The sequence below is a fragment of the Panthera onca genome, chromosome C2 (genome assembly GCF_046562875.1).
Source record: "Panthera onca isolate mPanOnc1 chromosome C2, mPanOnc1 haplotype 2, whole genome shotgun sequence".
In the NCBI taxonomy this organism is placed as follows: Eukaryota; Metazoa; Chordata; class Mammalia; order Carnivora; family Felidae; genus Panthera; species Panthera onca.
Genome location: NC_138347.1, coordinates 77,486,236 through 77,503,137, shown reverse-complemented (window position 1 = coordinate 77,503,137; position 16,902 = coordinate 77,486,236). Strand labels below are relative to the sequence as shown.

Genomic DNA, 16,902 nt, shown 5'->3' with positions numbered 1-16,902 from the left:
GGGGGGGGGAGAAAGCTCTTTGATATTGGTCTTGGCAATATATATATATATATATATATATATATATATATATTTGATTTGATAGCAAAATCACAGTCAACAAAAGGAAAAACAAACAAGTGAGACTATATCAAACAAAAAAGTTTCTGCGCAGCAAAAGAAATAATCACCAAATGAAAAGGTAAGCTATGAATATTAAAAAATATTTCCAAACTATATATCTGAAAGAGAGCTAATATCCAAATTATATAAGAAACTCAGACAATTCAGTAACAAAAAAATAAATAAATAAAAACAAAAAATGCTAAATAACCCAATAATCCAATTAAATATGAGCAAAGAACCTAATTAGGGACATCTGGCTGGGTCAGTCAGAAAAGCATGCAACTCTTGATCTCAAGCGCATATGTTCAAACCGCACATTGGGTGTAGAGATTATTTAAAAATAAAATATTTGTAAAAAGAACACAAATAGATATTTTTCCAAAGAATACATGCAAATGGCCAAGACATATAAAAAATAATTAATATGAAATGTTGATCAATGGGTACAAACTTTCAGTTATAAAATAAATAAATCCTGGAGGTCGGCTATATATAGCATGGTGACTACAATTAATAATAGTGTACCTTATACTTGTAATTTGTTAAGAGAGTAAATTGCAAGTGTTCTCACCACATACATGCAAAGAATAACTATGTCAGGGGTGCCTAGGTGGCTCAGTCAGGTAAGCATCTGATTCTTGATTTTGGCTCATATCATGATCACAGGGTTTGTGAGATCAAGACCTGCCACACGCTGACAGAACTGAGCCTGCTTAGGATTCTCTGTCTCCTCTTTCTCTGGTCCTCCCCCAGCTCATGCTCTCGCTTTCCCTCTCTCTCTCAAAATAAATAAATAAACATTAAAAAAAAAAAGAATATATGAGATAATGGATATGTTAATTAGCCTGCTTGTGGTGATCATTTTCAATATATACACATATCAAAACATAATGTACATCTTCAGTATGTATAATTGCTATTTGTCAATCATACTTTAATAAAACTTGAAAAAAAAGTAGGTAAATAGATACATACTAACAAAGAGTTATGGCTATTATCTCTTCAAGTAGGCTCCACACCCAACGTGGGGCTTGAATTCACAACCCTGAGATCAAGACCTGAGATGAGACCAAGAGTTAGACCCTTAAATGACTAAGCCACCAAGTGAGTTATGGTCTTTAAATAAGACAGTGAATGTGAAATATTTTTAAAACTCTAAAGTACTGTAAAAATATAAATTGGGCATTAGCAAGCTATCCTTGGTAAGAGGGGGCTCAACACTGAAGTTTGGAATTACCACTTCTCCCTTCCTCTAGGTTTTTTTTAATTTTTTTCCCTCAGTAAGTTCTTCTTTTAAGAATCCCAATTATATTATATATATTATACATCTCTATCCCTATCGATGTATCTATCTATGTATTATCTATCTATCTACCTACCTACCTACCTATCTTAGTGCTTTTTCCCCAAAGGGAAACCTTTGATGGAAACATACTAAATTAAACAAATAAAATCACCTTAGATTGAACTGGAGAAAGTACCAGAGCCCCAGTCACTCAACCCCCTCTCCACTACCTTTACCTCTTTAGTAAACTCTGTGAAGTCAAAATATGCTATGAGATTGATCATAGCATATTTTGAAATCACTGCACTACCTGATTTCTAGGATCGCTTACATTTTTGGTATTCATGAGTCTGACACAAAAGTCCATCTGACTCTATATCTCTTTTAGGTGATCAGGATTACAATCTATGGAATAAGTAACCAACTGGCAAATTTGCTACTCTGCCAGAGTCTTCTGCATGTGATGTCCTACCTATTCCACTTACTCTCCACTTTCGCTTACTGAAACCCTGTACATGGCCTATCCCAGCTTCCTTACATAGAAATTACATGAGGCATCATGAGCTCTAAGTCCCAGAATTCTCCCAGAGCTTACACTTTCCCTTGGTTTCCACTGGATACGAGGCTGGTCTAGAAAACCAGGCCAACTTTTTCCCAGTAAAAACCACTAGTTTGAGTGTCTAGTTAATGGGCCAGGCCGGCTCTAGCTCCCAGTAGAGAAAATTTAGACTAAAATATTTGACACAGTGGTTACCACTCCTTCAGTCTTTGTTTTGTTTTTCTGTTTGTCTATTTGTTTTATCATAACAGGGAAAAAAGCCTTAGCTTAAATTTCTGACATACAGGGTTTCAAATTGTAGCATTCCAAAGTTTAAGAACTTGGGGAAAATTGAGAAAATGGAAGCAATATCCCAAATCTGGCATGTTACCACCTTTACTGAGATGAATCAACTGGAATTACCAAGGAACTGCCAAAATGAAACCGAAAAATCGCAGCATACTTCCGACACAGGTTTTGGGCAGAAAAAGAGGAAAAAAGTTTTATCTAGCTCCCCCTGGTGGTGGATGCTTGAAATGTAAGACCACCTAATAGTTCCTAAAGCAATTTTTTGCATTGCTGTGTAGCTATTTGCCCATCCTACATAAAAATTAACTCTGAAATTGAATTACAATTCTTTGCAACTTGATACTCCTGGAAAAATATCAGACATCACAGGTGCCTGGTGCCAACAACAAAATATATTACAGCAAAAAGCAGTTTCAAAAATTAATTTTCATGATACTCACTAGGACTTCTAAGAATTTCTGGTGCCTGAGGAACAGTTGCCACTACAGAAATAACTTGAAACAATAAATGTTATTCATCAATTAATATCCATTTATTCCTGAAGCAAACTGTGAAATATCTTATTCGATTTTTTTCTCAGTAAGCAAAGATGATCTAACATACATTTTGAATTGAAATGACTTAATATTTGTTTTTAATTGATAAATCTGGCTGCAGTTTGGGGAATGAGGAGGAGTGGGAAGCACGGAGGATTAAGAGGTTGGATGACAGAAGGAATCTGTGATCAAAGGCTTGTAGGTAAAAGACTGTAAGGAAAGAACTTGAACTAGGGCACTAGCAATAAAGATGGAGAAAGCCCAGATTCTGGTGACATTTCTGGAATACAGTTTATGGGGTTTGGCCATTAAGTCAGTGTAACTGGCAGAGTGGGAGTAGTGAAGGATGCAAACTTCATGTCCTTGAATTTTCCACTGAACTTCAAACCATGTTAGTACCTTTCTGCAGTTAAACATACCCATGTCTTTCTTCTTTGAAGCCATGATGAGATTCATATCTAGTCTGGATCAGTCTGACAGAAGGTGAGATGTATGGATGAGTCTGCCTAATTATTTAACCTGAGAAACCAGAACACTTAGATTGACTTAAACTGATGTTTGAGAGCAGGCTATAAAACCAGGGCTCGTATCTGATGTGAGATTAGGGAAGATAAGGAAGGTGGTGAAGGTAAGTGAAGACAGCCATGTCCTTACCTCTCTAATCTGCTTATATAATATAGCATCTTTATTTATTTATAGCTTTATAGTTCATATAGCATCTCCTGTACCAGGTATTTTTCTAGGCACTTAGGATTTAAATGAGAAGAAAAGGAAGTCCTCACTGTCAATAATTTTACTGTCTGGTGGTTGAAACAGGCAGGTAAGCAGGCAATTCTAAGACAGTGTGATTAATATAATTTTTATATAAAATGAGAGGACAAAGGAGGGGGAAAAGCCCAGACTTGGAAAGTTCAGGAAAGCTCTCTAAAAATGGTAATATCTGAAGTAAAACATAGATAATGAGTAAGCAATCCTGATGGAAGTAGGAAATGACTGTCCTTCCAAGTAGCAGAGAAAAGAGCCAGTGAAAAGTTCTAGAAAATTAGGAGTACATCAGTATGCCTGAAATATTAAAGAGAGAGAGAGAGAGAGAGAGAGAGAGAGAGAAGTAGGTTGGGAGAAAGGGGGCATAGTAACAGATGAATCTTCAGAAATAACCAGGGACTAGATCACGTGCAATATGCATTTATTCAGAGTTTGTACAGGAGAAAGGGTATTCCTGCACTCCTAATCCCTATGTTTTTATTAAGGAGTTAGATATGGATCTTAGCATTTAAATAATATCCTTTTTTGTTGGCACATGTGGGTCAATTTTCACCTTCTGGGGTTTCCCCAAACTAAAAGACTCAGTATCAGCAATTTGTTCCTGAGAGAAGAAAATCTTTTTGTTACAACAGGACTATGCATGCTTCAGCCATATATGAGGGCCCCTGCACGTGGTCTTATGGGAGGCAATGCAAGTCTAGTGTCTAGACAGGAAAAAGAATCAGAGGCTGGTATTTTGTTTGAGATGTGACTAATCCACAACCTTCTCAATTCCAAGTAGCATTTTTTCTATAAATTAGTTTTAAATATTTTCCCAAACAGGGACTGCCTCTCAAAATGTAACCTCCCACCCCCAACATAAGCTTACTTGCATAAACTTTCCTCAGACCTAAAAGAAGAAATGGATTGTAAAGTCATCTTTGGGTGGGGGGTCCAAATCAACAAGAGAAATTGTGGAATAATTTCCCACCATCATAAGAATAAAGATTGGGATGCTGAGATTATTCATATCATTTTAAGGTAAGATTATGTAGGGAAATAATATATTTGTATTCTCTATCTCTTTTTTGCTTTCCCTGAGGGATGAGAAGGGTTACAGAGATCCACCTTCTAGGCCAAGATTTGTCAGGCATCATGGACACTCAGTGGGGATAATGTGAGGTGGAGGGAGGTATGTATGTTTTATGGAGTAGGCAGTTGAAATACATCTTGTGGGTCATGTTAAGAAGTCTAAAGTACGAATAACAGGTTCAGACTTTAAATTCAGATGGCGCTGAAGAAGCATCAGAGTGTTTTAAGCAAGGAAATGGCATGATCGTATTTATAGTGTGCAAATAACAATAAAGCTGTCATGAGTAGAATGAACTGGAGGAAAGCATAGTGAAGGGAAGAAGTCCAGTTAGAAACATGTACGTACCACAGTCCAGGCAAGAGATTGATCTAGTCTGGTAGGAGAGTGGAGGTTAAGAGGTGAACAGATTCAAGCAATTTTAAGGACACTGAAGCAACAAGACTCGGAAAGAGATTGGATACATCACTGGTGATGAACAACAGTTCAGAGAAGAAGGTCTTGCCTAAAATTTATTGTGAACACGTGCTTCTGCTTGCCTGAGGCCTTTTTTCCTGATGATGGGAGCCCACTGGATCTACACTCAGGGAAAAGTGGAAGTGCCATAGTTACTGTCCCAGAAACAGCTCTCAAGCCTGCTTCTAGAAGCCCAGTTTCTGAGGATTTGATCTAAGGCCTGATCATCCTTTCTTTGCTAAGTATTCCTTTTAGAAATCTAATCTGCTTTCCCATTGAATGCTGGATTTATTCTAGATTATGTCACTTATGCTAGATACAATTTAAATATATCGTCCAAATTGCATTAAATAATATCTTCTTTAGGGGCGCATGGGTGGCAAAGTGTCCAACTTCAGCTCAGGTCATGCTCTTGCAGTCCACGAAGTTTGAGCCTGTGTTGCGCTCTGTGCTGAAAGCTTAGAGTCTGGCCTGTTTCAGATTCTGTGTTTCCCTCTCTCTCTGCCCCTCCCCAGCTCACCCTCTGTCTCTCTCCCTCTCAAAAATAAACATTAAAAATTTTTTAAATAATATTTTCTTTAATGAGTGGATGTTAGACTTACTGTAATAATTTTTCAGTATATATTATTGAATTATATTGTACATCTGAAACTAATATAATGCTACATATTCAATTAAAAAAAAACTACTGGAACATACAGGATTATTTTTGTCACTGTTTTATATAAATTATGATCCTGTCATGTACTCATCTCCTCTGGCTTATTTACCTTTAACCCTTCACATCAACTAGCTTTAATTCATCCTTTTTAATGGCTATATAATATTTCACGACATGGGTGTACCACATGTGCTCATTCATTGCCCCATCAAAGAGCATTCTGTTTTTCAGGGTTTTTAAAAAAATATATTCATTTCTTTTTTTTTTTTTTTTTTAGGAGAGTACAAGTGGGGGAGGAGCAGAGAGAGGGGGGACAGAGGATCTGAAGCAGGCTCTGGCTGGCAGGCTAACAGCAGCGAGCCTGATGTGGGGCTCAAATACATAAACTGCGAGATCATGACGCGAGCTAAAGTCAGATGCCCAACTGACTGAGCCATCCAGGCACTCGTTTTTCAGTTTTGATTTATTTTATTTCACTGCTATGACTAATGCTACAATAAATATTTATACATATCCCCCCAAATGATATTTTTGATATCTTTTTTAACCTTTATTTCATTTATATAGGATTAGATATGGTACTGTGGGAATTGTGTCTCCTAAAATGTATGTATTGAAGGCTTAACCCCCCCAATGTGACTGTACTTAGTGTTGGAGCCTTCAGGGGGTAATTAAGACTAAATAAGGTCATAGGATGGGGCCCTAATCCCAGAGAGATGGTGTTCTTGTAAGAGGAAGAAACACTCTTTTCTCCCCCCACCCCCTCTGCTTCCCTCCCCCTTTCTCTTTCTCTCTCTCTCACCACATGCTCACAGAAGAAAGGCCAGGTGAGTATACAGTGAGAAAGTGGCAATCTACAAACCAGGAAGAGAGCTTTCATCAGAAATGGAATCATCCAGCAACTTAATCTGGGACTCCCAGCCCCCAGAACTGAGAGAAAATAAATATCTGTTGTTTAAGCCACCTGGTTTATGGTATTTCGTTATGGCAGCCCGAGCTGATTAATACATATGAGTACATTCAGTTTTTAATATTCTTATTGTTTATTTCCAAACTTCTCTATTCTCTCTCCTATTTTTTAATTTAGTTTAATTTTTTCATAATATCCTTTCTTAAGAGAATGGATTCTGGACACGGATTGTCTTTTACTTTGGTCAAATTTCTTAACTTTCTTTGATTCAATTTTCTAAAATGTAAAAGGGAAACAATATTAACATTTATTTCCTCATAAGATTGTTATGAAGAATTAACACAATATATAAAGTCCTTTAAACATACATGGATTTCTAAACTTACTGTTATAAAGTTTCTATCTTATTCCTTTCTGTTTTTTAAATAATTATAGTTTTCAACAAATTAAATCAAACCTTTCTATTTCTCTCTCATTCTAACATAGCTCTTTCGTGTCCTTTAAAAGACACTCCCCCTTTCTAATTTCTTCTTGCCACAGACTCCTTTCCCCTGGTAGATAGAGCTTCACAAACTCATCGTTATTCTTCCTTATAAAGGGTAGTCAAACAGACCACTATTGAGATTCCCACCAGATCAATTGACAATTGATTCCATTTGGTCACTAGGCAACATATTTTGGGAAAAGAATGTTGTGAATACTGTTTTTGCCTTGATTCTCCAGGAATAAAAATTCTCCAAATCATCTTCTGCTTTGTTCTAGTATCTATGTGAGCCTAAAATAGCATTCATATCGTCTGTCTTTGCTTGTCACGTTCGTCATGCCATAGATTCTAAGTATAGAATCTGTAGCAAGATCCTGTTGATAGAAGATGCACATTTATATGTTTAGAAACAATATCGAGAAAGAAAGAATGTTTGGACATAACATCAAGGAAGATAGGTTGCCAAAATAAACAAATAAAAAACGAAAGGAAGAAAAGAAAACTGGTTCAAGCTGAAACACCCTGGCAACAGTTTCTCCTTACCAGTTTGCGCTTCAGATTCTCACCATCCTTTGTAGAACTGGGGCATTCTTCAGGCTCTTTTTCCACAATGGCCACTAGGGGGCACTGCCTATCAGCCGTGAGGGAGGTAAGCTGCGAGTCCCTAACCTGGGGAAAGGACTGAGGTGAAATATGACAGTAGGGTCAGCCAGCACCAGGGGAAACTAAGGTATAGCTAAATGTCTCAAGGCAAGATTTTGCTGCAACCAAAAATGAAGTTTAAAAAAGACTTGTTAAAATGTGGTGGGTGTTCGCTCTAGATTTTATTCTCCTCCCACTCACTCTGAACATAGATGTTGTAATTGACTTGTAGCTTTATGGCTGCATGTGCCTTAAATTATATCATCAGTGTGTTACCCAACATTTTGGTACAAATTGCGTTTCTGAAATTCAAAATCTATTTAAATGGTGATGGGTGGTTTCACTATTAAAAGATGGCATAGGTAGGTATGGGAAAAGTTCTTTAGGAAAGCAAAATATTACTTAATGTTTGAACACACCTGCAAATTCCTTATTAAGTTGATTTAAAGTGTGACACATTGCGAAGCTACTTGAGGTTTGATTCATTAGACCTACATACTATCCAATTAGACCACTGGCAAAGCATGAATTCAATTAGACCACTGGCAAAGCAAGAATTCAATTTCCAAATCCCTAAGCAGTCATTTAGTGCATCCACGGATTCTGCTCATGGGCCACCGATGCTTCCTCTGAGCGCCTTAAAGCTGCAGTCTGTGATTGCCCGCAACTTCTTACATTGCAATTCTACCCTCTCCTTACCTACCTCGGAATGCTCAATTTCAAGACCGCAGGGGGCATTTTTTGAATGCATGTTAATGTGCGTATGTGTGGTTTGTCTATGTAAACAGCTTTACATTTTAACATTTATCTCTGGCAACTCAGTGGCAAGTAGTGGTTTTACATTTGCTGTGGCTAAATGGGTACTGAATTCATCAGCCTGAGTTACACAGGGCTTCAAGCAGGTGTTCTAACCTCATGTATCTGCAGAAATGTTCAGCTGACTTTCAGCACTATACTCTCCTGCATTGTCTCTAACATCAAGGACTGTTCCTCTTCAACATCCTTTACTTCCCTTTTTTCGCTGATGTCAGAACTGTAGCATGCCCAGGGGACAGACAAGAGACCTATTTCCTTCTGTGTCTGCCTCATTTCCTTGGTTATCTCCTCCAGCTTAGTGATTATTAAAGCCACTTACAGGCTAACAATTGACAAATTTATATCTTGAGTCTATTCCTCTCCCATATATTCCAAATTCTTACGTCCAAATGCCTACCTGACATGTCCACTTGAGTGGCCAATAAATACCTCAAACTTGCGTCCCAAACTAAACTGCTGATCTTTCCTCCAAAACTTCGTTCCTAAGTTTAAAGCAACTTCCGAGTCCTCAGGTGAAAAAGACTGGACTCCCCATGCCTCTTTATCTCTCATCTTAAGTTATATTCATGTAACTTAATCCATATATTCTATTTATCCATAAGTTATATTTATAAAGCATTTGTAGCTTACAAAATATTTTTAAAGATACTTGTTTCATTTGGGCCTCATACTTCTCCACCTAGATAAGCAGAAAAAGATAAAGAAACTGAGTCTCTAGTAGGTTAGGTAATTTATTCATGGTCACACAGTGTGGAGTTGAGCCTTAAATTCACATCATCACATTAAGTTCCAGGAAACTTTTGCTAGTCTTAGAACTAGTGCTGGGGACTCCTGGGTAGCTCAGTCAATTAAGCATCTGACTGGTTCAGCTCATGATATCACGGTTTGTGGGTCTGAGCCCCATGTTGGGCTCTCAGCTGTCAGCACAGAGCCCGCTTTGGATTTTCTGTCCCCTCTGTCTCTGTCTCTGCCCCTCCCCTGCTTGCATTTTCTCTCTTTCTCTTTCTCTCTCTCTCTCTCTCTCTCTCTCTCCCTTCCTCCCTCCCTCTCAAAAATAAGCATTAAAAAAAAGGACTAGTTCTGAACATTAAGTCCACCAGCCCATTGCAAAATGAGAATAAGACTGATGAAGTAATTTTTCACAAAGCTTGAAGTATTTCATTTAAAGAAGTGTCCTTTCTTCTTAGATGTATCATTTGCAATATCTGATGTCATAATGTCCTCTATTTTATAATAGTAATAGTATTCATACTTGTCTTAATAAGGCAAAATAAAAAGTTAATTCCTATCTGGCAAATATTATGATCTGTAACATGCAGAGTCTGGAAATCGCTGAATATACTCTCATATCTCAGGTCACAAGATGTAGGGAGCAAGTTGCATTCTCACTAACATATTTTTCTTCTAGTCTATACTTGGGTTTTAGAGTCTGCTTATTTTTGTATCTGTGTAATGCAAATTAATAACTCCAAAATAGGAAGGACTAAACAGACACCTTCTGTATGTGTGCCTCATGCATGAAGCTCCTTTCTGGTTCTCTGCTTCTATTGAGGAATTTTGATTATAATTTGGGAAGTGTAAAAAAAATCATATTACTTTAGGGTGAACAGTGGTGTCCATATTACTAAAAAGTTCAAAGGGAATGATGATTACATTTAGGGAATTGTCTCTGAATCCTATTAAAATACTGTTGAATATAATCATTTATCGATCTCTCCCTCCCAAATCCTACTGAAATGATGGAGCAGATATACGTACACATACAGCAGTATGAGTAACTGGAGAACAATACCACCAGCTGATCAGAGCAGTGAAGAATTTCTGGAAGAGTAGATTCATTCATTTATTCAACAACTATTTATTGAGGGCTTATTAAATGCCATGCACTCTTCTAGATAATGGAAATACTGCAGTATCTCAACATCTTGTTGAATGTCCTTGTTCTCATAAATCTTACATTATTGAAAGGCAAATAAGGCAATGTTTTTTAAAAAAAAGAATGAGTCAGATTGAGGTAACTGCGATGCAAATAATTAAGAGAAGTTAATGTGATAGAAAAATTACTGAGTGGTTGCTCTAATTTGGATAATTATGAAAGAGCTCTTTGAAAAGCTGATATGTTAGTTGAGAGCTGAACAAGAAGGAGCCAGCTGTTCAAAGATCATGGGGAGAACACTTCTGTGAGTGAGAAGAGCTTGTGCAAAGACCCCAAAATAGGAGTAATCTTCCCATGTTTGAAAATCTAAAAGGTAAGAGAATTGAAGGTTAAAAAGCAGGCCATAGAGGGAAGCAGAGGTCAGACCATGCCAGGTTTTATAAACCAGATAGGAGTTTGGTTTTTATTCTAAATAGGATGGGAAGCCATTGGACAAACATAGGTGGCAAAGTAGCATGATGTGATATGTGATTTCAAAAGCCTGCTCTGATTAAATTTTGGAAAATGAATTGTAGGAGGTGGTATATGGATTTGGATAATGTTAGCTGTAATTACAGAAAACCTAAACCTAACCTAAAAAATATTAGGGGCACCTGGGTGACTCAGTCAGTTGAGCATCCGACTTTGGCTCAGGTCATGGTCTCACCATTGGTGAGTTCGAGCCCCACACAGGGCTCTCTGTTGTCAGCCTGTCAGCACAGAGTCTGCTTCAGATACTCTGTGCCCCTCTCTTTGCCCCTCCCCCATTTGCGCTGTCCACCAAAAAAAAAAAAAAAAAAAAAAAGCGTGTGTGTGTGTGTGTGTGTGTGTGTGTGTGTGTATATATGTATATAAACCCATGATGTAAAAAGTACATCAATAGGACATCTTCAGCATTGTCTATCATTGCCTCAGCAATAACATCAAGGACTAGAGCCCTTTTATCTTTTCATTTTGATATTATTGGTGTGATATTATTGGTATTTGATATTATTGGCTCTGTCTCTGTGACTTCTCCCACCATCGGTTGCCAGGTAGCTTCAGTGGTACCAGATCGCAAGTGCAGACACAGCAATGAAAGAAGGAATAAGCCTCCCAGTAGACCTTCTTCCAGATGTGCCTTTATATTGATGGCTATAAAGATTTCTAGTGGAGTGAAAACACCTTTACTTTCTCCCAAAATTTGTCAGTCAGAACTTCCAATTCGTACACCAAAAAATCAAATAACTGAGTTCCAAGTTCTTAATTTAGGAACCAGAAGACAGCGAGGTGTAATTAATGCCCTTAAAGAAATTTTTGAGGATACTGCATTCATAGAAATGAACGGGCTTCATTTTTGAAAGAACAATTAGACTCCAAAAATAAAAGCCCCACTGCAGAGGCAAGAAACAGATGGGCTAAAATCACAGAACCAACACAGCTGATGGCTGAACTTCTAAGCTAGAAGACAGAGTCAACAAAGAGTGCATCGCTGTTGTAAGCCCCTAAAGTATTTGTAACATTTCATAAATTCAAAACAAAAAGTGAAAAATAAGGTTGATTAACAGAAAAAGGACAGCCAAACACCATCTACCTGGAAAGTATTTTCTCAAAAAAGGCAATAAGGAGTGAAAGTATGTATAAAGAGGAATTGAAAACTAGTACTCCAGCTAACTACATTTACACCAGCCATGCTGGTCATCTCTCTGGGAATGGCCGATTCTTTACCGAATGGATGATAGCACCATACACAGAAATAGGAAGGATGAGGCCAAAACAGGATTTAGAAGACAGATATTTTACCATAAATACATTAACTAGGAAATGAGAATCTTCAGAGATAAATCAACCATGCTTTCAACTTGACAACAAGATGAACAAATCACAAAAAAAGACAAAAATATTTCATTTGGAATTTGATTTGGGGGAAATTTTTCAGAAAATTGACTTGATAGAATCATACATCTTCATGAAACAACATGTAATTCTCTATTTCACTGAAATGGCAATAAAAGATTTTTAAAGCAAATACAAAAGGTTTCATAGCTGTGGAAAAAAACTTTGCTCCTTTAATATTGAGAAGATTCAGTCCTCTAAAGTAATCAAAGACCTGATACAAACAGCATGAGGCAGGGGAAATCATTTTGATGAAACACAATCTTTGGGGCACCTGGGTGGCTCATTCAGTTAAACCTCCTGCTCTTGATTTTGGCTCAGGTCACGACCTCACGGTTGGTGAGTTTGAGCCCCCTGTTGGGCTCTGAGCTGGCAGTGCAGAGCCTACTTGGAATTCTCTCTCTCCCTCTCTCTCTCTCTGCCCTTCCCTTGCTTGCGTTCCTCTCTCTCAAAATAAATACATGAACTTAAAAAAAAACATTAAAAATATAACAAAAAGTAAAAAAAAAAAAATACCCACAATTTTTGTTTTCAAGGAAAAGTACTTGAAAGAAACAAAACAACACTTTCATAACCTGGTAGCAGCAGTGATCCATAATCTAAGAAAATTTATCCTCATTTGCAGTTGAAGCAAATTAAGCTGTAGTTTGATATAAATACACAACTGATATTAAAGATTACCTTTTGGCCCTTCCAGCGCGCCGCGGGTGGGAAGGTGGTGGGGCCGCGCCGCCCCCGCCGCCTCTGTGGCCCTGCAGGCTTCCGCTGGCACTTCCGGTTCTGCCCGCCTTGCGGCTCACGGCCCCGCCTCCAGGCCCCGGGAAGATTACGGTCTAGGCGAGCGAGGACGAGGGTGGGGTGCGGCATGCGCACCGCTGTCTCTGACCTCTACTTGGAGCACTTGCTGCAGAAGCACTGCCAGCCCGAGGCTGCTCACACCAGCCGAACGCTGTGGCCGAGGGCATGTACACCAACGGCTGGGCTGCCCCAGGAAGCCTTGCCCAGGCGAAGGGGCAGGACGTACAGAAGGTGCGACTCATCCAGTTGGAGACGGTCACCCAAGAGCCCATGGGAATCATCCTGAAGCTGAACGACAAGCAGTCCTGTACGGTGGCCAGAATTCTTGACGGAGGCATGATTCACAGACAAGGCTCCCTTCACGTTGGGGATGAGAGCCTAGAAATCAATGGCACAAACGTGACTAATCACTCAGGAGAGCGGCTGCAGAAGGCGATGAAAGAAACCAAAGGAACGATCTCATTAAAAGTAATTCCCAACCAGTAGAATCATCTTCCTGCACTAGATGTTCATGAGAGACAAGCTTGACTATGACCCCAAAAAGGACCACCTGATCCCCTGCAAGGAGGCGGGGCTGAAGTTTGTTACTGGGGACATCATCAAGATAATCAGCAAACACGACAGTAACTGGTGGCAAGGGCAGGTGGAAGCTTCCTCCAAGGAGTCAGCTGGATTGATCCTTTCTCCTGAGCTGCAGGAATGGCGAGTGGCAAGCGTGGCTCAGCCTGCTGCGAGCGAAGCTCCAAGCTGCAGTCCCTTCGGGAAGAAGTACTAAGACCAGTACCTGGCCAAGCACAGCTCGATTTTTGACCAGTTGGAGGTCGTTTCCTACGAGGAAGTTGTTCGGCTCCCGGTGTTCATGAGGAAGACCCTGGTGCTTATAGGAGCCAGCGGGGTGGGCCGCTGCCACATTAAGAGTGCCCTGCTCAACTGGGTGTTGTATGGAAACCAATTTGACAGTAAATTTCATATATTAAAAAATAAAAAAAAATAAAAAAAAAAAAAAAAAAAAAAAAAAAAGAGTGCCCTGCTCAGCCAGAACCTGGACAAGTTCGCGTACCCCACCCCACACGGCCGCCCAGGAAGAGTGGGGAAGATGGGGAAAATACCACTTTGTCTCCACCGAAGAGATGACGAGGGGCATCTCTGCCAATGAATTCCTGGAGTTTGGCAGCTACCAGGGCAACGTGTTTGGCACCACATTTGAAACCCTGCACCAGATTCATAAGCAGGACAGGATTGCCATCCTGGACATTGAGCCCCAGACCCTGAAGATTGTCTGCACAGCAGAACTGTCATCGTTCATTGTGTTCATCACACCCTCCGACCAGGGGGCACAGACAGAGGCCCTGCAGCAGCTGCAGAAAGACTCCAAGGCCATCCGCAGCCACTATGCGTACTACTTTGACCTCTCGCTGGTCAACAACGGCGTCGATGAAACCCTGAAGAAATTGCAAGAAGCCTTGGAGCAGGCGTGCAGTTCTCCACAGTGGGTGCCCGTCTCCTGGGTTTACTAAGCTTGCAGAAGGAGGGAACTACCATCCGCCCTTCTGTAGCCGTGTGAACTGCATTCTCCTTGCTTTCAGACCAACAGGGAGGCTCCCCTAGTTTTGTCAGCTTCCCGCACTCTGCTCCTCTCCTATTTTCGCCGCCGGTGGGCGTCAGGCTGGTGCAGGCTCCTGACTGGGCTCTGACTTTCCTGCTAGATGGAGCCCCAGTGATCAGGGCTTCAGAAGGCTCTCTGGAAATCTGAAGCGGAAAGTACTGTCAAAACTCACCTGCTAACCAAGGATGGTGCACACAGAGAGGAAAAGCTACGGACCTTGTTCTTTAAAGCCTGTGCGCCTTCACCTTTAATTACCCTGGGCATTTAATTGGTCTTGGAAGCATTTGTAACCTCAGCCTCAACTTTTAAAATGCCAAAATGAAACAGCTGCGCAATAGAAGGATGTCTGCTCTAGGGAAACCCTCAAAAGCAGTAAAAATGTTGTGTTAAAATGCCAGGAAAAAAACACACACACAAAAAGATTACTTTTTAAAAAATTCTATCACAAATTCACCCACTTTTAGCCAACTCGTTATACAAGGTAAGAATTCTCTTTATCTCCAACTTTGTGTATCCATTTACACCTATTTGATTCACTTGTTCTTAACAATTATGTTTAGATTACTCATGAAAATTTCATGAGACATTAAAGAGCTAGCCATCAACTTAAGTTATTTTTCTTGCTGGCAAATTTTGTAACAGAGGTAACATGAATTCATTTGACTAGTAAACCCAGGTAGAATAAAAGTTGTATGCTTGAATTAATTCTAATGCTGTTAATTTGAAGACATGCCTATTTTAATTAAGCCAACAAACTTAAACTAGTTGAACTGGAAAAGCATTTGGGTTACTTTCTACATTTCTGAGAGTTTTAGGAATACTTAACATATATGCACTTATTTTAAACCAATTAAGTAGATCTTTTTTACAAATTTTGGCAATACCATCCAGAGGTAGAGTTGCAAGTACATAACATACAGGGGCATGTGAGTGGCTCAATTTGTTAAGTGTCTGGCTCTTGATCTCTGCTCAGGTCATGATCTCACGGTTCATGGGATCAAATCCCACCTCAGGCTCTGCGCTGACAGCACGGAGCCTGCTTTGGATTCTCACTCTCCCTTTCTCTGCCCCTCCCCCTGCTTGTGTGAATGCTCGCTCTCTCTCTCTCGAAATTAATAAATAAATAAACTTAAAAAATACATAACATACATCCATAGACATGCATAAACATACAGACACAGAGCTCTTCTAACTTCCATTCCAAAATTTTATCCATGAATCACACACAGCAATGCAAAACTCACTAGTTTATAAATAACTCTTGAATCCAGATTATGTCAAATTAATGTTACCTGTTCCCAACGCTGAAGTTTTTTATTATTATTTATGAAGGAGACTTTTAAGAATTGCAAGTAGTTCATGGAGACTGTGGAGTGCATTTTGGGCAAGGGAGCTTCTAAGCAGTCTGTTCTCTAAAAAGTGAACTTTCCCCCTCTTATTTTATTTGGTCTCCTGGTGGGCAGTGTTTTAGTTATCCCTTGGGGTATTTACATTTCGAAGACGTGATCAGATTTACATTTTAAAGGGACAAAGAATGAAAGTGTTTTTCTTAAGAGTTTCAAGGTTCATTTCTCTATTACTAGAAGTCTTGGGTAATTACTATTTAAAACTATCCTGTGTATTACTGGTCAGATGGCATGGGAAGCTTTGTCTGTTTCACTGTCAACCACCACAACACACTTCTCTTGTTTCTTCTCACTTTGCCAGAGATTCCACCTTTTAGGGTCCCAGTCCGGCTTTGTCACAAGCCCCTGGATCTTATTCCATGCAAGTTCATGCATTCCTAGTTATGCAGATTGGCATGCTAAAGACTGTAACGTAGTATCCTGCTCTCCCACCTCATCTGCTCACCTGGAAGCTAGCAGAATGGTAGACACTTCCTTCTCTAACCTCTGCTCATCTTCCAACTTTCTAACTTGAGCTTCTGCCTCTAGTTGGACATTGGTAGCCAGCCAAGCTGCCCACATTAGAGGCCATCCCATTGGGGCAGCCATTTGTTTCCCTCCTTCGCTATGGGTGGTGTGTTATGAACATTTTGTCAAACAAATACATTAGACCAGCCAGCCTTTTGGGGTGTCCCATCTGACATACGGGTCACCCTTCCCCACTTAGAGGTTGATGCCCAACCTGGA

General features: G+C 39.6%; 1 pseudogene; it reads left to right on the top strand.

Annotated features, from left to right (window-relative positions):
* The first annotated feature begins 13,231 nt into the window (after positions 1-13,231).
* Positions 13,232-15,208, top strand: LOC132682745 (55 kDa erythrocyte membrane protein-like; annotated as a pseudogene).
* Positions 15,209-16,902: the final 1,694 nt, after the last annotated feature.